At 30.6% G+C, this 6,798-nt stretch overlaps 1 pseudogene; it reads left to right on the top strand.

Moving 5' to 3' along the window:
• Window positions 1–1,454: 1,454 nt before the first annotated feature.
• Window positions 1,455–2,513, top strand: LOC100786586 (pectinesterase 2-like; annotated as a pseudogene).
• Window positions 2,514–6,798: the final 4,285 nt, after the last annotated feature.

Genomic DNA, 6,798 nt, shown 5'->3' with positions numbered 1-6,798 from the left:
TTTTCAAATCTCTCTGAGTCTACGAAGCACAGACATAGGCACGGTCATCAAATATATAAACTATTGAGAATATATATATATATATATATATATATATATATATATAAAAATTGAAAATCAAGATTTATATATTTAAAATTATTTCTCTAATTCCTTTTACCACATGAAATGAAAATGAATAAGGTTATGTAAGTAATTAAAGGTAAATCTTTTTAAGTATTGGAGCATCAATACCATAAACTATAGTCACCAATGTTTTGGATCGACCCTATCTATTATTAAAAAAGTTAGAAAAGTATATATATATATATATATATATATATATATATATATATATATATATATATATATATAATTGCTCTTTACATCCAAATTAAGAAAGAACATTTTTTAAAAAATTTAACTCTTTCATGAGTGAGTTCCATATCTTGATGTGGAGAAACTCAATTACAATCTTTAGTTATTTATTTATGATTATAATACCTACAAATATATAAATATATGTTTATAAATTTATGCATGTAATCTTAAAAAAGATATAAATAAAAAATTAATCACCTTGTAATTAAAGAATGAGCTTGATAATGAAGAGATTAGCTGCTCTTAGTCTATTGGTCAATTAATATTGAATTAACTACATTATAAAAGGTTGATTTTTTGCTTTTCTCGTTTCTTTATTTAGGTTGCAAAAGGTTATTTTTTATTTTATTTTTAATAAGTGATGCGAAAAAAATTAGGATCTTGTGAATATGATGATCATTGTTGCAGTTAGACTTCATTAAATTTCCCTCAAAACACATTTAAAAACATATTTTGCACTTCCATGTTGACATTAATAATGAAAAATCACTCAAACTCTAATTTCATAGGAGAAGAGATCTTAAGTTCCTTTCAATCCCTAGATAACTTAACAATTTAATACATTTTGATCAATAATAAAAAAAGTTGGAAAAATATATATTTTCAACTCTTTGAAAAATTATAATCATCAATCATAGTAGAGTTATGTTTCTTATTGTATGTTAAAACTATAATCAAAATTTCAAAGCTCAAAATTGCAAATGAAAGTAAATATACTCTATCCCCCAACCCTACTATTGTAAATGAAAGTAAATTTTATCTTTTAATGCTAAAATACAAACAAATGAATCCTAATTAAAATAAAAATATTCTAAATCACGACAACCTACTGATCCATGCTAAATTACCAATCAATATTTTCTTATTAATTCATGACCTACATTCATTATGTAAAATTGTATTCAATTTCGAGGTACACATTTGTATGATTAGAAATTAAAACACCAATCAACTTTAAATCCCTTGTTTAATTTTAGCTTCCTAACAAAAGACTGTTGATTCAAACTAACTCCTCTCAAAATGAACAAAGTCTCAAATTTAGGAATCTCTCCATTCATATATTTCTTGTAAATTACAATTGTTATCACCTATAAGACAAGTCCAAAAAGAAAAAGTTGGAAATATGGCCTCAAAAACTATATGCACTACCATTCAGGTGACTCTCATAGTAGCTTTTCTAACAACCCAAGTTGTTTTCTTTGATGACATTGTGTCAATTCGTGCTGACAAGTAACAATTGGGCACATGGTTTAGTACTAATATAGGGCCTTTAGATCAAAGAAAAAAGAACTGTGGACCCCGCATTGGTGGCTGCTGAAGAAGGTGTTAAGGTTGTGAAGGTAATGCAAGATGGAAGTGGGAAATTCAAGACCATCACTGATGCCATTAACAACATACGTAGTGGGAACACCAAGCGTGTAATTTTGTACATTATATTGGAGCTGGAAATTATAATGAGAAAATTATAATTGAAAGGACAAAGCCTTTAATCAGCTTGTATGGGGTACTAGAGAAAATGCCAAACTTGACATATGGGGGAACTGCGCAGCAATATGGCACTGTTGAATTAGATTACTTTGTGGCAGCTAATTAACATCATGATCTCAGTTTGTATCCAATCTTTCTTAAAAGTACTGTTAATTAAAAGATTCAAATGCCTTATCTTTTGGGTTCGCATTTTCTTATCACATTTTGTGTTTATGATTTATGAATTTGATGGTATAAAACATTGCACCGAAACCTGATGGAAAACACCAGGAGCTCAAGCAGTGGCACTGCGAATTTCTGGTGATTGACAAAGCAACATTTTATAATTACAAGATTTTTGGATTCCAGTACACAATTTGCGATGATAGGAATTAACATTTTTTCAAAGACTGCTTAATTCAAGGCATGGTGAATTATATTTTTGGAAGTGGGAAGTCACTATGTGATATCTAAAATTTCATGAATTGCAATATTTGTATATTTCAATTAATTTGTGATATACAAAATATAATTGTAATAAGTATTGAGGATTTATTTTATGATGCAAAGTAGTGAACTAAGACCGCTTGGCAACATTGAGATTACTGTTATAGTGGTGCAAGCAAGAAAATTTGAGATAGGACAATGCATACTTATTTGTACATTGTTACATTGACGCAGGCTAGCGTCAGAAACCTTACCATTTGAGCCTTTAGATATAATAATTTTTAATTGTAAGGTTGAGATTTTTCTTTTTAATTTTTACTTTTTCTGTCATTCATTTCCATTTTTATCCTTCCCTCATTCTCCCATTCCCTGTATTCAGATCCACTCTGCCCCCATAACGCAAATGCACCACCATCGGAAAAATATCATGAGCCACCCATTCGTCACCGTTTCGATGTTGCAGGCAACAGTGGTGTGACTCACAAAACCTCCAGCTCTTGGATTTGTGATTCCTACAAGCACCCATGACACTTAGAACAAGCTTAGATATGAAAAAAAGAAACAAGCTCAAATCTGAAATTGCAATTTGACTTGAACACATTTGCTTCCCTTTGTGTCGGTTTTGAAGCCCAGTTCAACAAATCGCCACAGTGTCCAAACAAAAATTGTTTTTTTCCTTCTTTTATTTGGTAACGGTAATATCATTCTGAAACCCAGTCTTGAAAAGAGAATCTTGGATCTTATCAGGATACCCACTATTACGTGTTTTCCGCACTCACTCTGATCTGTATTTTTATGGCGCACTGGATCGATTCGGGGGCAAGGGACTCGGGGTCGGAATCGAGAAGGAAAGGGGAGGAGCCGCCGGGAAAAGTTCTAACGATAGAGCGCCGTCGTCGACAGCGGTGCAGTTCATTGTTTGTTTTCCGATGAATATAGACAAAAAAATAAATCTGCAAAAACGAAATATAAATCAAACTTCGATCGATGATACTGCAGAGAATAATGTTAAGAATAGTTCCACAGATAATTCATGAATATGATAAATACTTATATAGTTGAGTAGACCACCCTTTATAAATTGATTTTTAAAGAACCTTTTAAATGTCTTTGTTATGTCAAATTTAATAAAGAAAGAAAGAGAATGGTGCACTGGACTGGTGGAAGGACTAAGGAGATTCGGGGATGGAGAAAGATTGACCGTGACTCCGTGAGAGAAAAAGGAATGATGATTAGGGACAATTTGGGAAATTGGGGAAGAAAAAGAGAAAAAAATAAATAGAAAAGAAAGATAAATATCAACTGGTAATTTTTAAACTACTAGATCTAACGGGTGAAATTTACTTTTCCATGGTGAGAGACCTAAAGAGACATTACTAGAACTAGGATTGACACTTTTTCTTGGGCATAGCATGGATGTCTCATCGTCTTTGCATATAACGTCTTTACATGTTTCCCTTTTAGATTTTGTACACGTAAATATGTTTTCATTGTATTGTATATTTGTTTGGACTTAAAAAAATATAATAAAAACGTGATTCTGCATACAAACTATGAAATATAATCATGATTTTGTTTCATATTTTGTATATGGAATTACATTTTCATTGTATATTTATTTCAGCTTAAAAAAATGCAATGAAAACAATTTGACGTTCTGAAATAAAATTATGATTCCAATTCAAATTTTATAAGCAGAATCACATTTTTTGTTGTGTATTTGTTGACTTAAAAAACACTAGCATTATGCGTATATCTCAACAAAATTATGATTACAATCAAATCGTGTTTTTACTGTGCATTTACATCTGGTTTTAAGAATTACACAATGAAAAGAGAAAAAATGTTGGGTGCAAGAAAGGTGAAGGGGGAAGAGAGTGGGTGTGGTGGATTTGAATTGAGAAGTAAAATGGTATTTTCCATGGATTTCAAAAGTTGATAAGAATCAATAGCAATTCTTGTACGAGAGAGCCAATAGCAACTCCCAAAGAAAAAACATCAGGCATAGAAGAAAGTGGGTTGATAAAGTGAAATCAAGTTTATTTGAGTGAGCTTTGAATTTTTATTTTTTTTGGTAAGTAAGCTTTGAATATTTTTTTTGGGTTGGCAGTAAGCTTTAATATTATGCCAAGGCGTACGTTTGTTAAATTTACTGAGATTTCATATTATTTGCCAAATCACTTTTTTATATAGAATAATATTTTATTGCTTTTGCAGTGGGAATATCTTTTACACCTCGTGAGAGTCTCCAATTATTTTATTGTGCAAGTACATGCATAAGTACATACATAGTTAGGACCTGCAAATAAATGAATATATCAATACATGAATAATAATTAATTTATACGTTTGTCGTGAATAAAATTAATCAAGTCTAAATTTCTCATATATATATATATATATATATATATAAATCATGTGCACCTCAAAAAACTCTATTTTTTAGTGAATATTTCGGATTAATTTGATTTTTATTTCTAGAGTACAAAAGTGATATATACCAAAGTCTAGGCTTTGTATTTTGACGAAGGCAATGTTTGGGAAACGGAATTGTTTTCACTTTACGTCACCATTATTTGAGAATTTTAGAAGGCCATGTAAACACAATTCTATCCAGAAAATGCATTTGATTCCAAAATCTATTCCGCTCAGTGGTGGTCCTCACATTTCGAGTAGATCAGAAAATAAAATATAAAAAAATGAAGCCCATCATAAAATTTCACTTGTGGACTGTGGTAAATTGGAAAAGTAGGAGATTCGGAAACTTTGATTAAAAGGAGGGGTTGACGAAAGTCAAGAAAGATTCTGCTAGAAGATATCAAGATACGAAAACTGTTTCTCTTTTATTTTCTGATCAACATCCAGCTCAAATAATTGGCTTCCATATTATTGTTGGAAACAATTCAAGATCTACTCGAAATGTGTTGTAAATTAATGGTTCTTCTCTCTGTCCTTTGTAAACAAATACAAGCATAGAAGGGTACCTAAGTAGATGTTAAACGGTTTGCAAATAGGGGGATTGTGCAGCTTGTGATGAATCTTTAGTCTAGCTAGGTTTTCATTTTGATCCAGCAGTTATGAGGTGTTATACTTACTTTTCATATGTTATAGTAATTTTCTCTTTCTAATTAATACATTCATTTTAAGATGTTATAGTAATTTAATTTCAATTTTTTAAAATCAAAAACCTTATTCTCTCTCCTGTCTTTTCTCTCGCATAATTAATTCCTAGAACTTGCCTAGAATCGTGCATCCACAGCATCCACGACCTATTCCTTGAATCTATTTATCAAACTTTTGAAACTGTTCCAGAATTTGAGCAACCATCTATGCATGGTATTACTAATAAAATGGATTTAACGAAGAAGACCAAACTTATTCATAAAGTAAATTAATAAAGTTTATTTTCTTTCTTTTCTTTTCTCATGTAAAAAAATAAGAATAAACATGTAAAAGTATAATTAATACATTTACAAAAAAATATCCAAAAAAAAAAAACATGAAAACATCCCTAAAAATGTAAAGCTAATTTGGCTATCTTACGTTTTTTATTTCGATTTTGAGTGTGATACGCACTAATTTCCTTACAATACTTTGTTCTAATTAATTAAAACCCAGGCATAGGTCGTGCATTGATTAATGGAGAGAATGTGTGTTGATTTTGAAGATAAAACAAAACTTATGATATAAAATTTGTAATGTTCTTGTTAATGTACTCATAAAAAAAGTCATTATCTTTATTTGATATGGATCAAATAATGATAAACAATGACCATAGAGACAATGATAACAATAATAGTAATAATAATGAGTGATAATGACATCGGTAACATCATCATTTTTCTTATTTGTGCAATGAAGTGTTTGATTAAAATACAAGAGGGAACAAAATTCAAATTCATGTCATATATTTAATAAGCTCACTAATAAAAATAACATGGAATTTCATGTATATTGTGTGTTTGGGTGATCTTTTATGATTAGTGGGCTTGATTTTGGGCTTCGGCACATGTAGGAAGGGGTATGTATAAGAAAAAGGCATGGATAGTAAAAGTCCAAACCCAATTCAAATCTCATATATGTTGAAGCTTCTCCTCCTTTTCTTATTTTATTCTTCTTTAGCCCAGCATGTCTCCCTCACCAGAGCTAAGAGAATAGGATTCTACACAATTAGAGGTCTTTCTCTTGTCTAGAGCTTCCCTGGGTGCCTATAGTATTGGTAAACCTCTCTTCCTTCTTTTGACCTTTTTGATCATTTTTCTCTACACACCAAGAAGCCCGTGAATGGATTTCATCTTAAATTTTGATTGATGAATCAAAATTTGATTAGAGTTTGTTTTGGTGTTAATTGGACCCTTCTCTAGTTGGACCTACAACCAGAGTTAGGAAAATAACTCTCTTGGATCACCAAGTTCCTCCCTTTAGATTCTTTCTCAAGAAAGTTGCAAAATTTTAGGGTAATTAAGGGGAGCTTTAATTATTTTGGTTGTTTTGTTTGTGTGGTTTACACTTAGAATGATGTTG

Source organism: Glycine max, chromosome 16 (assembly GCF_000004515.6).
Source record: "Glycine max cultivar Williams 82 chromosome 16, Glycine_max_v4.0, whole genome shotgun sequence".
Taxonomy (NCBI): Eukaryota; Viridiplantae; Streptophyta; class Magnoliopsida; order Fabales; family Fabaceae; genus Glycine; species Glycine max.
The sequence above is the reverse complement of the archived record's forward strand: the minus strand, read 5'-3'. Positions and strand labels throughout refer to the sequence as shown.